Here is a 6,057-nt window from a genome sequence, read left to right as displayed (position 1 = left end):
GGCTACAACATCTCGGAACCGCTCACCTAGACCCCAAGGGCTCCAACCCACAGGCTCTCTCTGTTGTACCCCCATCCAATCTGTTCCTCACACTATCATAATTCACAATAACAACTGCCATGAGCACAGCCCCTAGTGCTCCGCATCTTGGGTAGCTTACCCTTGTCTATAGGGAGGTCAGCCTTAGGGGCTTATGGTATACATAAATTGTGGAAGGAATGGGAGCTTATGAGCTTGTTCAGAGAAAGCATCCAGAGGAAGAGGGGAAAAATGCAAGAATAGAACCCCGTGGAAAAAATGACATTGCTGGGTCACCAGAAAAGCTATAAGAAACTCAGAAAGAGCATTCACAAAGCAGGAATGAAAAGTAGGAAGGAGAAAGAAAAGGGTGAGAGTATAACAAGAGATTGAAAATGGTCAAGAGCATCCAATGCTGCTCAACTGCTGAGTGAGAAGAAAATTGTGAAGGTGAAAGCATTCAGTCGATTGTTAGGACAGGCATCAGACGTCACTGAAGTTTGAAGATGAGTTGGATGAGAGACAACAAAGAAGCCCAATTTCCTCTTTTTAAGGAGTTGGGAGTGAAAGAGATGCACTGAAAGCATTCTGGCTTGTATTTCATGTAGTCGAGTCCCTGGCCTTGGTTGTAAATGCTGAGAGCAGGGACAGCCTTGCTAATTTTATAGCCTTACCCCCACACCCACCCTGTGGTAAAGAGCAGAGTGTTTGATAAATGTTTGTTTACTAGGACAATGGGAACTTTTCTGTAATTAACTACTCTAAAATAGTTGAGGGTACTTGGAAATAGTATTTTCCATCCATGATTTTAATCACTGTTCATCAGCCTTTTGTCCTGTTCATTTGTATTCTCTAGGAAGAAACAGCTAGCTAAGTAAACAAAGATAATCTCATGTACACCACATTTGAGTAATCACAAATTCTGAACTTAAAATGGGCCAAATTAAGACTTATTTCTGTAATTTTGGCAGTCCATGAATTTTGACAAGATAAATCAATAAGAAAACAAGAGTTACATTATCACCACCGCCACCACAAAACAACTAATAAACAACTTGGAGAGAAACTCATGGTACATAAAGCAAAGTTCTATCAGTGAGCCACATTGGGTCAGATATTGGAATTAACTTTGTGTTTGACCCTTTTTTGTTTGTGAACAGGGCCTGATATAAAATATTCTCTTTGGAAGAAGCTACCTTAGTACACAGGTACACAAGTTAGGTGGTTTGAAATGTTGCCTTATGATTCTTCTCCAACACCCTAGATTCCAAGCTGTCTCATTGGCTGCACACAAAACACTGAAACAAAGTGGTGACGAGTGTGCTTTTTCACACAGAGGGAGTATAGCACTTCTTATGAAAATATCAAAAGCTCCTTTCCTGACCATTTTTAGTGCTCTTCTCCAGCATCCTCCCATAAATTAGCCTCAGGATATTGTGGACGTCTGTGTCATTATAATTCTGGCTCTAATGTCCTATATCTATGGAGCCTTCACCAAAACCGAGCAGGTGGACAAGCGCTGATTCCCTGTGGCTGGCCTGAACCTTGCCAAAGTCCCCTAACACCTCCACAAGCCTTTCCACAACAACGGGCTCACCCTGCCTGCCCAGGGCCAGAGCCCATCAGCCCTGACCTGTCCTGTTGAGCCTCTCGGCATGCCCCAGCTCTGGACGCTGGCCCTCCCGGTCCAGTCAGCAGGGCCAGTCTTTCAGCAGCAGCCCTCTGACGCCGCACATCTGAACACACAGACCCTCGGCACCAGCCGAGCTGGGGAATGCAGTTCTCTGGGGCTCTGGGGAGGGAGGAGGAAAGCAATCGGCGAAACACTGGATCAGCGAATACCATTTACTCCTGGACAGAAAGAAAGCAATGGAAAGGCTAGGCACCATCCTAACAGGGGACATGGGGTGCAAATGACAATTCCAACCACAGCTGCAGCCACTCTCTCCAGGCTTCACGTACAAGTCAGGCAGCTCCTCTTGGTGCAACTGTAATGTACAGTTTCCATTGTGTCTTAGTTTTCCAGCTGCTAAAACAAAGACCATACAATGGATTGGCTTAACCAACAGAAATTTATTGGGCTCACAGTTTTCAAGCTAAGAGAAGTCCAAACTCAAGCTGTTAGCAAAGCAATACTTTTTCCCCAAACACTGTGGCACTCTGGGCTGGCTGCTGGTGATCCTGGGTCCTTGGTTTTTCTGTCACATGGCCGTGCACATGGCCGGGTCTTCTCCTTTCACATCCAGCTTCTTTGGGTTGGCTCCCTGCATCTCCCCGTGGCTTTCACTGCGTGTCTGAATCTCACTCTGTTTACAAACGACGACTCCGTAATCTGGCCAAAAGCCCCACTCAATGCAGTTGGCTACTCCTTCCCTAAAAATAACATCTTCAAAAGGCCCTGTGTAGGAAGAGTTCATATCTATAGAAATGGATTACGATAAAAAACATGTTTGTTTTTTTTCGGGGATACATAATTCAGCCTAACATGGATGGAAACCCTCATTTATATGTTACCAATTATGCCTCATTATCCTAAAATATATGTTAGCTTCTCACCAAGGAGCATCTCAGCCCACAAACTCAAATACCAAATATCCTAATCAAGCTGAATCAAATCTTTTTTTTTAACCAGATAAGTCTTGGGAAAATCAGTATAAGGAAAGACATGATCCATGATTAACCTTTCCAGTAGGTGAGAAATTTTTAAATGACATAGAAAAGTTAATTACTTGAATCCATTCTAACCAAAGTGGCTCGACCCTGCTTCCCCTTAGCCCAAAGAGGCACTTAGTTATTTCTTCTGTTGTCCATCAAAACAGACACTGGGTCCAAAATATTGCCTAATTCAAATCCTGTAATTCCCTCTAAGTCTATCACAACCTTCCAAAATAAGCTTGTTAGTTTAAAATAGCCTTGTAAACACTCACCAACTCACACAGAGCAAATAATGATTTATACCTGGGAGAAGGCAAAACTATTGACATTTGGTTCATTCTGGAAGAGAGATATATTTATGAGCTACTGTTTTAGTAAACTTCATTTTAAAACAAACTTTTACGTTTCTTCTTACAAGATAAAATATGATTATCAGGAAAATTTAGAAAATACAGCTAGCAAGGGAGGGAAGGAGGGAGGGAGAAAAGAAAGGAAATAACGCCACAAGGGCCATGTAACGTGCACTAACATTTTGGTGTTTGTTTTTCCAGGGCACTCTCTCTCTCAAGTGGGATCACAACACTCATGAGCCTTACTTGCACAGCCATGTTCAAGGGTGACACCTGTGTCAGGAAATAACTATGAGTACACCAAACAGTTTTAGCTGCTGAAACGCAACAAGCCTTACGGAGTGCTGGGTCATGTTCACTGGGTTCAGACCGTAATAGCCTCCCTGGGTGCTCGGCCACATTTTAATTCCATGTAACAGCTCTGGGTCCTGGGCAGGGTCCAGAGGAACCGGGAGCCAGCGGGGCTTACTGTAAGTCAACATGTTTGTTGACCCTGGACCAGCAGCTGGGCCAGAGGACAGGGGGGCCTCGCAGGACAGACAAAGAGGAGAGAGACGGCGCTCACCCGGGAAGAGCAGGCGCTGTGCTCATGGGGACGGGCCCTGGGATTCTTTCCATCTGGGGACGACGCCGTGGCCCCGTCAGAAGAGCCCTCTCCCGGGCGAGGGCTGGTGCTTTGGCGTCCAGCCAAGGCATGGGGGCTCCTCTGGGACACATTTGCTCAGGAGCGCAGAACTGCAGCCTCTGCGGTGGAGAAAGAAGGTCGCCAGCCACGGCACAGCAGCCCTTCAAAGGGCCGCGAGGCGGGGGCAGGGTTTCCAGGGAAGGGACGCCGACCCAGTTCCCGCGAGGGAGGACAAAGGAGCTCAAAGAAGGTCACCAGGTCCCGCCGTTCAGGTCCCAGCGGCGAAAGTCCGCCGGCGCGACAGGGACGCCGCCCTCCGCGCCCTGGGCGCGGCCCAAGCCTCCGCTGGCTGCCCACACCAGGGGTACCATTGAGGTGCAGAGGCCTCGGAATGGACCGGATTCCTCAGGGCAGCCAAACTGTCTTCAGTGATCCGGCAGGGCCGGTGCCGGGAGGTTTGCACGCTGGTTGGAAAACACTACTACTGCTTTAAGGGGAAAAAGGAGGGAGCCCTCGCTCAGGGCCCCGCACCCCAAGTTCCCTCGCTGGCTGCCCAGCGCGCCCGAGGCTCGGTGCGGCGAGCCCACCCTAAGGCTGCCTAACTGTCTTGTCCAGCGTCCCACGAGGAAGGGGCTGCCGGGGCGTGTTCTTAACGTCTACACTGCTCTGACCCGGTCCCCTGGTCAGCAGCGGGATGATGAGGTTTTAGCGGTGACCGGGAAGGATGTGACATCTTAGCTCTGCAGACTCACCCTCCACGCAGGGAAGAACCAGAAGTGGCCCCTGCTGGCGGCGGCCTGCTGCGGGCGCCTATCACGGAATCCTCACCTAACACCGGGGAGGGCGCGGGGCCTGGCCCAGACGCAGGGACCAAAGGAAGGAGAGCCAGGAGGATGCGAGCAGGCGCGGCGGCCGGGCCAGAAGGGAGGGTCGCCCCGCGCCCCGACCCGCGCCCCGACCCGCGCCCCGCCAGGAGCAGCGCAGGCCGCGGGGGCGCGCGGCTCTCCAGGGGTGGGCCTGGCCCCGCGCCATCTGGGCTCAGCGGACCCCACGCGGTCCCCGGGGACAGCTGAGCGGGGCTAGGGTTGCAGGCTGCAGCTCGCGGGGAAGCAGCAGCTGCGGGGCCGCGGGCCGCCGGGTTCCCGGGCAGCGCGGGGCGGGGGGCGCTGGGGCTGCGCTGGCGGCCCTGGCCTTTTAAGGAAGGCGGCGCAGGCGGGCGGCGCCGCCCGGGGGAGGGCCTCCCCGCTCCTGCCGCGTGAACTGCGGGTGAACCCGGCCGCCCCGGGGCAGCGGCCTGTGCGGGGCCGAGCAGCTCCCCGAGCCCTGCGCCGCCGCCTGCGCTCTCGACCCGCTCCCGTGACACTGGAGGATAGAAGGGCTGAACCGGGCGGGTCTAGGAAGAGCCAGGGCGGGGCTGCGCGCTGCGCCCCGGGGGACCTGCCAGGTGGGGGGGGGGGGCCAGGAGCTCCCGTCTCCTCTCTGGGAAGGGGGGACCCGGAAGGCCGAGGGGGCCTAGGGCAGCCCTTGGAGCCAGGAGCACTGCACCCGCCCCTGCCCCGCCACGCGCCAGCCAAGCAGGGGCGACGAGGGTCCCTCCCTCAGTTTCCCCACCTGGACAATGGCCCACCCCCACCTCTGGGCGCTGGGCAGGACCCCGTTCAGGTGCAGTGGACGAAGGCTGCAGGGTGGGCACTACCAGACGGATCTGTGTACAAGTGTATAATTTACAGAGAAGGTAAAGGAATAATACTACTTTTTTACACAAATTAAGAGTATACGTAATGTATATATAAAGTAAAGGCATGCTGTGTATGTAATTTCTTAAGGCCGATGTGGGCCTCACAGTTGCAGAGCGCGCTGGCAGGGCTGGCAGAGGGGACGCAGGCCAGGAAGGCCGTTGTTGGCAGAGCAGAGGGAGGGGACCCGGGGCTGCGCCCGCCTGGCCGGTGAGAAGAGTGCCCCGGGGGGGCACGCCCAGCAAGGCTCCTGCGACTGGAAAGGTGGGGCCCGCTGGGGTCTGCCCGCAGAGAAGGGCTGTCCTTTCAGGCTGTTCGGTCGTTTCTAAAACCAGAAGCTAGAGGCCACAGCTGCTGCGAAGATGGGACTAGTGGCCACGGTGCCCCAAGGAGCCATGTCAGCACATCCCCACGCCTCGAGCCAGCGGGGGGCCGCCTGGGGCCGGGCACCGGCGGCTTTGGTGCTGTCGTGTGCCCTGGCCCTCAGGAGCGAGACCACCTGAGTCCAAGCAGTCGGGGCAGGTTTTCCCAGCAAAGGACCCCGGCCGCTGTGCCCCCGCGGTCTCCTTCCACGGCCATGCGGGGCCCGCTGGCCCTGTCCGTAGTGGCATGCTGCTGTGCCTCACTGCTCAGGGCTCTAACCGCGGCCGCTCATCTAGACGGGGGCCCTGGG

At 54.1% G+C, this 6,057-nt stretch overlaps 1 long non-coding RNA gene across 1 annotated transcript; it reads right to left on the bottom strand.

The window, feature by feature from the left end:
• Window positions 1-2,071: 2,071 nt before the first annotated feature.
• LOC131280838 (uncharacterized) lies at window positions 2,072-4,974 on the bottom strand. The gene is made up of 2 exons (XR_009188482.2): window positions 3,589-4,974; window positions 2,072-3,296 (listed from the first exon to the last, which is right to left on the bottom strand). It is a non-coding gene; the product is annotated as an uncharacterized lncRNA (long non-coding RNA).
• Between the last annotated feature and the right edge of the window lie 1,083 nt (window positions 4,975-6,057).

This window comes from Dasypus novemcinctus, chromosome 13, assembly GCF_030445035.2.
Source record: "Dasypus novemcinctus isolate mDasNov1 chromosome 13, mDasNov1.1.hap2, whole genome shotgun sequence".
NCBI classification, from domain to species: Eukaryota; Metazoa; Chordata; class Mammalia; order Cingulata; family Dasypodidae; genus Dasypus; species Dasypus novemcinctus.
Note: the sequence above shows the minus strand (reverse complement) of the source record. Positions and strands in the feature narration are given on the sequence as shown.